Below are 10,203 nucleotides of genomic sequence, written 5' to 3'. Positions count from 1 at the left end.
TTGATTTGATACGATTCTTGTCGATTCCATTAAATTTGATTCGATTCCTTTCAATTCAATTAGATTGTTTTCGAGTCGATTCCAATCAATTCGATTCTTTTTCTATTCGATTCGATTCTTTTCATTTGATTTGATTCTTTTCGATACGATTCGATTCCATTTGATTTTTTTTCGATTTGATTCGATACGATTCTTTTCATTTCGATTCAAATCGATTCTTTTTCGATTCTATTCGTTTCGATTGGATTCGATTCCTTTTCTTTAGATTCGGTTCTTTGCGATTCGATCCTTTTTGATTCGTTCGATTCTTTTCGATTCTTTTCGATTCGAGTCTTTTCGATTCGAATCAATTCGATTCTTTTGATTTGAATCAATTCTTTTTGATTCAATTCTTTTCCATTCGATTCGATTCTTTTCGATTCGATTTTTTTCGATTCGATATTACTCGATTTGATTGTTTTTGATTTGATTCGAATCTTTTCTATTCTATTCATTTCAATTCTTTTCGATTCGATTTGATACGATTAGATTTTTTTCGATTGGATTCGATTCGGTACGTCGATTCTTTTCGATTCTATTCAGTTAGATTCTTTTCAATTCGGTTTGATTCTTTTGTTTCGGTTTGATTCTTTTGATTCAATTCTTTTTGATTCGATTCAATTCTTTTCATTCAATTTGATTCGATTCGATTCTTTTCCTTTCAAATCGATTCATTTCGATTTGATTCTTTTCTATTCGATTCGATTCTCTTCGATTCAATTCAATTCGATTCTCTTCGATTTAATTCAATTCGATTCTTTTCGATTCGATTCCATTCGATTCTTTTCGATTCAATTCAATTCGATTCTTTTTGTTTCAATTCGATTCTTTTGATTCTATTCTTTTCCATTCGATTCGAGTCTTTTCTCTTTGATTCGATTCTTTTCGATTCGATTCCTTTCGATTCAATTTGATTCTTTTCGTTTCGATTCTCTTCTTTCTATTCTATTCGATTCACTTGTTTTTTATTCGATTCGATTCAATTCTTTTCATTCCAATTTGATTCGAATCGACTCTTTTCGATTCAATTCCATTCGGTTTGATTCTATTTGTTTCGATTTGATTCTTTTGGATTTCATTAGATTAGATTCTTTTCGATTCGATTCGAATATTTCATTCAATTCGATTCGATTCGGCTCTTTTCAAATCGATTCGTTTCGATTCGATTCTTTGCTATTCGATTTGATTCTTTTCGTTTCAATTTGATTCTTTTCGATTCGATTCAATTCGATTCAATTCTTTCAGATCGATTCGATTCTTTTCAATTTGATACGATTCGATTCTTTTCGATTTGATTCGACTCAATGCTTTTCGATTCAATTCGTTTCGATTCTTTTCGATTCGATTCAATTCGATGCTATTCGGTTCTTTTCGATTCCATTAAATTTGATTTGATTCTTTTCTACTCAATTAGATTCTTTTCGATTCGTTTCCATACAATTCGATTCTTTTCGATTCGATTCGATTCGATTGTTTTCGATTCGATTCAATTTTCTATCAATTCGATTAGATTCTTTTCAAATCGATTCTTTTCGATTCGATTCAATTAGATTTTTTGATTCGATTAAATACAATGCGATTCTTTTGTTTCAATTCGATTCTTTTTTATTCGATTGTTTTCGATTCGATTCGATTCATTTCTATTCAATTCTTTTTGATTCTATTCAATTTTTTCGATTCGATTCTTTACGTTTCGAGTCGATTCCTTTCGATTCGATTCTTTTATAATCTATTCAATTCATTTCTTTTCGATTCGATTCAATACAATTGGATTCTTTTCGATTCGATTCCTTACCATTAGATTCTTCTCTATTTGATTCAATTCGATTCTTTCGATTCAATTAGATTCGATTCTTTATGCTTTGATTCGATTCGATTCTTTTAATTTCGATTCGATTTTTTTTCGATTTGATTCTTTCGATTCGATTCGATTCTTTTCACTTCGGTTCGTTTCTTTTCAATTCGATTCGAATCTTTTCGATTCTATTGGATTTGATTCAAATCTTATCGATTTTATTCGATTCAATTCTTTTCTATTCAACTCGATTCTTTTCGATTCGATTCGATTCGACAGTTTTCGTTTCGATTCGATTCTTTTCGATCGATTTGATTCTTTTCATTTCGATTAGATTCTCTTCGATTCGATTCTTTTCGTTTCGATTAGATTCTTTTTCGATTCGATTCGATTCAATTCTTTTCACTTCGACTCGATTCTACTCGGTTCATCTCGAATCGATTCGATTCTTTTTGATTTGATCTATTCGATTCTTTTCGATTCAGTTCGATTCAATTCGATTCTTTTCTATTTGATTCGATTCTTTTTCCACTCGATGTGATTTGATTCGTTTTGGTTTTTTTCGATTTGTTTCAATTCGAATCTATTCGATTCTTTTCGTTTCAATTCGATTCGATTCTTTTTGATTCAATTCCATTCGATTCGAATAGATTCGATTCTTTTCGATTCGATACGATTCGATTCTTTTCGATGCGAATCAATTCGATTCGATTCTTTTTATTCGATTCGATTCGATTCTTTTAGATTTGATTCGATACGATTCTTTTCTATTCGATTCTTTTCGATTCGATTCGATTCTTTTCGATTCGATTCGATTCGATTCTTTTCAATTTTGATTCGTTGCGATTTGAATCTTTTTGTTTTGAGTTTGATTTTCTACAATTCGATTCTTTGGATTCGATTTCTTTTTGATTTGATTAGATTCGATTCATTTCAATTCAAATCAATTCAATATGATCGATTCGTTGCAATCTGATTCGATTTTTTCGAATCGATTTGATTCGATTCGATTAGTTTCGATTCGATTATCGAATTCAATTCAATTCCAATTATTCTCAATTCGATTCGATTATTTTTATTCAATTCTATTATTTTCGATTCGATGCGATTCGATTCGATTCGATTCTTTTCGATTCAATCAATTCGATTTGATTCTTTTCAATTCGATTCGATTCTTTTCGATTTGATTGCATTCGATTCAATTGTTTTCGATTCGATTTGATTCTTTCGATTCGATTCGATTCTTTTCATTACGATTCAATTCAATTCGATTCTTTTCGATTCGATTTGATTCTTTTCGGTTCGATTCGATTCTTTTCGATTCGATTCGATTCGACACTTTTCGTTTCGATTCGATTCTTTTCGATTCGATTGATTCTTTTCGTTTCGATTAGATTCTCTTTGATTCGATTCTTTTCGATTCCATTTGATTTGATTCTTCTCCATTCGATTCAATTCTTTTCGAATCGATTCGATAAGATTCTTTTCATTCGATTCAATTCTGTTCGATTCTATTCTATTTGATTCGGTTCAATTCGATTATTTTCAATTCGATTCTATTCGATTCTTTCAATTTGATTCGATTCTTTCGATTCAATTCTTTTCGACCTGGCTTGATTCGATCATTTGGATTCGATTTGTTACATCACGATTCAATTCTTTTCGATCTGTTCGATTCGATTCTTTCGATTCAGTTCGTTTCGATTCTTTTGATTCGATTCGATTCTTTCCATTCGATGATTCGATTAGTTTCGATGTTTTCGAATAGTTTCAATTCGATTCAAATTCTTTTCTATTCGATTTGATTCTTTGCTATCTATTCGATTCTTTTCGATTCGATTCGATTCGATTCGTTTCGATTCCATCTTTTTGATTCGACACGATTCGATTCGAATCTTTCGATTCGATTCAACTCAACTCAGTTCTTTTCGATTCGATTTTTTCGATTCGATTCTTTTCAATTCGATTCAAATCGATTCATTCCAATTCAATTCTTTCCGATTCGATTCGATTCTTTTCGATTCGATTCGATTCTTTTAATTCGATTCGAGTCTTTTCAATTCGATTCAATTCGATTCTTTTCAATTCAATTCTTTTCGATTCGATTCTTTTCGATTCGATTCGATTTGATTCTTTTCGAATTGATTCATTTCGATTCGATCTTTTTTTTTTTTTTTTTAAAGGATATTATTTCTTTATTGCTGAGAGAGCCGGTCACCGCTCAAGCACCGAGGCGTCCCAAGTAAGGAAACTCCTCGCCACATACAGATACAACCGAAAGTGAGCACCGACGTGAGCGGTCATAAGGACGACACGGGGACGGATGACACGCGAAAAGCCCCGAAGGCCAAGCCGTAACCACAAGAAAGTCAAAGAATAGCTCACGAGGCCTCCGAGGCGCACGCAGCCAGAAACGAGGTCTGATCTTAGCCCACCAGAATCACCATGGGGAAAGCGCGAACGCAGTCCCCCACTACCACAAATTATGCAGTCGAGTTTCCCACATTTGGGGAATCGCAGGGGTCAGCACATCCGGAGTGCAATGGATAAGCCTCGCCCTGGGAAAACCACCTTCGTGATCATGGTATCTCCCCTGCCAGGTAAGTATCGATCTTTTTGATTTGATACGATTCTTGTCGATTCCATTAAATTTGATTCGATTCCTTTCAATTCAATTAGATTGTTTTCGAGTCGATTCCAATCAATTCGATTCTTTTCTATTCGATTCGATTCTTTCATTTGATTGATTCTTTTCGATACGATTCGATTCGATTCCATTTGATTTTTTTCGATTTGATTCGATACGATTCTTTTCATTCGATTCAAATCGATTCTTTTCGATTCTATTCGTTTCGATTGGATTCGATTCCTTTTCTTTAGATTCGGTTCTTTGCGATTCGATCCTTTTTGATTCGATTCGATTCTTTTCGATTCTTTTCGATTCGAGTCTTTTCGATTCGAATCAATTCGATTCTTTTTGATTTGAATCAATTCTTTTTGATTCAATTCTTTTCCATTCGATTCGATTCTTTTCGATTCGATTCTTTTCGATTCGATATTACTCGATTTGATTGTTTTTGATTTGATTCGAATCTTTTCTATTCTATTCATTTCAATTCTTTTCGATTCGATTTGATACGATTAGATTTTTTTCGATTGGATTCGATTCGGTACGTCGATTCTTTTCGATTCTATTCAGTTAGATTCTTTTCAATTCGGTTTGATTCTTTTTGTTTCGGTTTGATTCTTTTTGATTCAATTCTTTTTGATTCGATTCAATTCTTTTCATTCAATTTGATTCGATTCGATTCTTTTCCTTTCAAATCGATTCATTTCGATTTGATTCTTTTCTATTCGATTCGATTCTCTTCGATTCAATTCAATTCGATTCTCTTCGATTTAATTCAATTCGATTCTTTTCGATTCGATTCCATTCGATTCTTTTCGATTCAATTCAATTCGATTCTTTTTGTTTCAATTCGATTCTTTTGATTCTATTCTTTTCCATTCGATTCGAGTCTTTTCTCTTTGATTCGATTCTTTTCGATTCGATTCCTTTCGATTCAATTTGATTCTTTTCGTTTCGATTCTCTTCTTTTCTATTCTATTCGATTCACTTGTTTTTTATTCGATTCGATTCAATTCTTTTCATTCCAATTTGATTCGAATCGACTCTTTTCGATTCAATTCCATTCGGTTTGATTCTATTTGTTTCGATTTGATTCTTTTGGATTTCATTAGATTAGATTCTTTTCGATTCGATTCGAATATTTCATTCAATTCGATTCGATTCGGCTCTTTTCAAATCGATTCGTTTCGATTCGATTCTTTGCTATTCGATTTGATTCTTTTCGTTTCAATTTGATTCTTTTCGATTCGATTCAATTCGATTCAATTCTTTTCAGATCGATTCGATTCTTTCAATTTGATACGATTCGATTCTTTTCGATTTGATTCGACTCAATGCTTTTCGATTCAATTCGTTTCGATTCTTTTCGATTCGATTCAATTCGATGCTATTCGGTTCTTTTTGATTCCATTAAATTTGATTTGATTCTTTTCTACTCAATTAGATTCTTTTCGATTCGTTTCCATACAATTCGATTCTTTTCCATCGATTCGATTCGATTGTTTTCGATTCGATTCAATTTTCTATCAATTCGATTAGATTCTTTTCAAATCGATTCTTTTCGATTCGATTCAATTAGATTTTTTGATTCGATTAAATACAATGCGATTCTTTTGTTTCAATTCGATTCTTTTTTATTCGATTGTTTTCGATTCGATTCGATTCAATTCTTTTCATTTCGATTCGATTCATTTCTATTCAATTCTTTTTGATTCTATTCAATTTTTTCGATTCGATTCTTTACGTTTCGAGTCGATTCCTTTCGATTCGATTCTTTTATAATCTATTCAATTCATTTCTTTTCGATTCGATTCAATACAATTGGATTCTTTTCGATTCGATTCCTTACCATTAGATTCTTCTCTATTTGATTCAATTCGATTCTTTCGATTCAATTAGATTCGATTCTTTATGCTTTGATTCGATTCGATTCTTTTAATTTCGATTCGATTTTTTTTTCGATTTGATTCTTTCGATTCGATTCGATTCTTTTCACTTCGGTTCGTTTCTTTTCAATTCGATTCGAATCTTTCGATTCTATTGGATTTGATTCAAATCTTATCGATTTTATTCGATTCGAATTCTTTTCTATTCAACTCGATTCTTTTCGATTCGATTCGATTCGACAGTTTTCGTTTCGATTCGATTCTTTTCGATTCGATTTGATTCTTTTCATTTCGATTAGATTCTCTTCGATTCGATTCTTTTCGTTTCGATTAGATTCTTTTCGATTCGATTCGATTCAATTCTTTTCACTTCGACTCGATTCTACTCGGTTCATCTCGAATCGATTCGATTCTTTTTGATTTGATCTATTCGATTCTTTTCGATTCAGTTCGATTCAATTCGATTCTTTTCTATTTGATTCGATTCTTTTCCCACTCGATGTGATTTGATTCGTTTTGATTTTTTTCGATTTGTTTCAATTCGAATCTATTCGATTCTTTCGTTTCAATTCGATTCGATTCTTTTTTGATTCAATTCCATTCGATTCGAATAGATTCGATTCTTTTCGATTCGATACGATTCGATTCTTTTCGATGCGAATCAATTCGATTCGATTCTTTTTATTCGATTCGATTCGATTCTTTTAGATTTGATTCGATACGATTCTTTTCTATTCGATTCTTTCGATTCGATTCGATTCTTTTCGATTCGATTCGATTCGATTCTTTTCAATTTGATTCGTTTCGATTTGAATCTTTTTGTTTTGATTTGATTTTCTACAATTCGATTCTTTGGATTCGATTCTTTTTGATTTGATTAGATTCGATTCATTTCAATTCAAATCAATTCAATATGATTCGATTTCGTTGCAATCTGATTCGATTTTTTCGAATCGATTTGATTCGATTCGATTAGTTTCGATTCGGATTATCGATTCGATAATTCAATTCCAATTATTCTCAATTCGATTCGATTATTTTTATTCAATTCTATTATTTTCGATTCGATGCGATTCGATCTTCGATTCTTTTCGATTCAATCAATTCGATTTGATTCTTTTCAATTCGATTCGATTCTTTTCGATTTGATTGCATTCGATTCAATTGTTTTCGATTCGATATTCGATTCTTTTCATTACGATTCATTCAATTCGATTCTTTTCGATTCGATTTGATTCTTTTCGGTTCGATTCGATTCTTTTCGATTCGATTCGATTCGACACTTTTCGTTTCGATTCGATTCTTTTCGATTCGATTGATTCTTTTCGTTTCGATTAGATTCTCTTTGATTCGATTCTTTTCGATTCCATTTGATTTGATTCTTCTCCATTCGATTCGATTCAATTCTTTTCGAATCGATTCGATAAGATTCTTTTCATTCGATTCAATTCTGTTCGATTCTATTCTATTTGATTCGGTTCAATTCGATTATTTTCAATTCGATTCTATTCGATTCTTTTCATTTTGATTCGATTCTTTTCGATTCAATTCTTTTCGACTTGGCTTGATTCGATCATTTGGATTCGATTTGTTACATCACGATTCAATTCTTTTCGATTCTGTTCGATTCGATTCTTTCGATTCAGTTCGTTTCGATTCTTTTTGATTCGATTCGATTCTTTTCCATTCGATGATTCGATTAGTTTCGATGTTTTTCGAATCGTTTCAATTCGATTCAAATTCTTTTCTATTCGATTTGATTCTTTTGCTATCTATTCGATTCTTTTCGATTCGATTCGATTCGATTCGTTTCGATTCCATCTTTTTGATTCGACACGATTCGATTCGAATCTTTTCGATTCGATTCAACTCAACTCAGTTCTTTTCGATTCGATTTTTTCGATTCGATTCTTTTCAATTCGATTCAAATCGATTCATTCCAATTCAATTCTTTCCGATTCGATTCGATTCTTTTCGATTCGATTCGATTCTTTTAATTCGATTCGAGTCTTTTCAATTCGATTCAATTCGATTCTTTTCAATTCAATTCTTTTCGATTCGATTCTTTTCGATTCGATTCGATTTGATTCTTTTCGAATTGATTCATTTCGATTCGATCTTTTTTTTTTTTTTTTTTTTAAAGGATATTATTTCTTTATTGCTGAGAGAGCCGGTCACCGCTCAAGCACCGAGGCGTCCCAAGTAAGGAAACTCCTCGCCACATACAGATACAACCGAAAGTGAGCACCGACGTGAGCGGTCATAAGGACGACACGGGGACGGATGACACGCGAAAAGCCCCGAAGGCCAAGCCGTAACCACAAGAAAGTCAAAGAATAGCTCACGAGGGCCTCCGAGGCGCACGCAGCCAGAAACGAGGTCTGATCTTAGCCACCAGAATCACCAGGGGAAAGCGCGAACGCAGTCCCCCACTACCACAAATTATGCAGTCGAGTTTCCCACATTTGGGGAAATCGCAGGGGTCAGCACATCCGGAGTGCAATGGATAAGCCTCGCCCTGGGAAAACCACCTTCGTGATCATGGTATCTCCCCTGCCAGGTAAGTATCGATCTTTTTGATTTGATACGATTCTTGTCGATTCCATTAAATTTGATTCGATTCCTTTCAATTCAATTAGATTGTTTTCGAGTCGATTCCAATCAATTCGATTCTTTTCTATTCGATTCGATTCTTTTCATTTGATTTGATTCTTTTCGATACGATTCGATTCGATTCCATTTGATTTTTTTCGATTTGATTCGATACGATTCTTTTCATTTCGATTCAAATCGATTCTTTTCGATTCTATTCGTTTCGATTGGATTCGATTCCTTTTCTTTAGATTCGGTTCTTTGCGATTCGATCCTTTTTGATTCGATTCGATTCTTTTCGATTCTTTTCGATTCGAGTCTTTTCGATTCGAATCAATTCGATTCTTTTGATTTGAATCAATTCTTTTTGATTCAATTCTTTTCCATTCGATTCGATTCTTTTCGATTCGATTCTTTCGATTCGATATTACTCGATTTGATTGTTTTTGATTTGATTCGAATCTTTTCTATTCTATTCATTTCAATTCTTTTCGATTCGATTTGATACGATTAGATTTTTTTCGATTGGATTCGATTCGGTACGGTCGATTCTTTTCGATTCTATTCAGTTAGATTCTTTTCAATTCGGTTGATTCTTTTTGTTTCGGTTTGATTCTTTTTGATTCAATTCTTTTTGATTCGATTCAATTCTTTTCATTCAATTTGATTCGATTCGATTCTTTTCCTTTCAAATCGATTCATTTCGATTTGATTCTTTTCTATTCGATTCGATTCTCTTCGATTCAATTCAATTCGATTCTCTTCGATTTAATTCAATTCGATTCTTTTCGATTCGATTCCTTTCGATTCAATTCAATTCGATTCTTTTTGTTTCAATTCGATTCTTTTTGATTCTATTCTTTTCCATTCGATTCGAGTCTTTTCTCTTTGATTCGATTCTTTTCGATTCGATTCCTTTCGATTCAATTTGATTCTTTTCGTTTCGATTCTCTTCTTTTCTATTCTATTCGATTCACTTGTTTTTTATTCGATTCGATTCAATTCTTTCATTCCAATTTGATTCGAATCGACTCTTTTCGATTCCAATTCCATTCGGTTTGATTCTATTTGTTTCGATTTGATTCTTTTGGATTTCATTAGATTAGATTCTTTTCGATTCGATTCGAATATTTCATTCAATTCGATTCGATTCGGCTCTTTTCAAATCGATTCGTTTCGATTCGATTCTTTGCTATTCGATTTGATTCTTTTCGTTTCAATTTGATTCTTTTCGATTCGATTCAATTCGATTCAATTCTTTT

General features: G+C 32.5%; 2 non-coding genes across 2 annotated transcripts; both read right to left on the bottom strand.

Moving 5' to 3' along the window:
* Window positions 1-4,279: 4,279 nt before the first annotated feature.
* On the bottom strand, window positions 4,280-4,442 carry LOC119878217. The gene has a single exon (XR_005386703.1). It is a non-coding gene; the product is annotated as a U1 spliceosomal RNA (small nuclear RNA).
* Window positions 4,443-8,753: 4,311 nt separating this feature from the next.
* Window positions 8,754-8,917, bottom strand: LOC119878216. Its single transcript, XR_005386702.1, has one exon. It is a non-coding gene; the product is annotated as a U1 spliceosomal RNA (small nuclear RNA).
* Window positions 8,918-10,203: the final 1,286 nt, after the last annotated feature.

The sequence above is a fragment of the Canis lupus genome, unplaced genomic scaffold (assembly GCF_011100685.1).
Source record: "Canis lupus familiaris isolate Mischka breed German Shepherd unplaced genomic scaffold, alternate assembly UU_Cfam_GSD_1.0 chrUn_S1240H1416, whole genome shotgun sequence".
Classification (NCBI taxonomy): domain Eukaryota; kingdom Metazoa; phylum Chordata; class Mammalia; order Carnivora; family Canidae; genus Canis; species Canis lupus.
The sequence above is the reverse complement of the archived record's forward strand: the minus strand, read 5'-3'. Positions and strand labels throughout refer to the sequence as shown.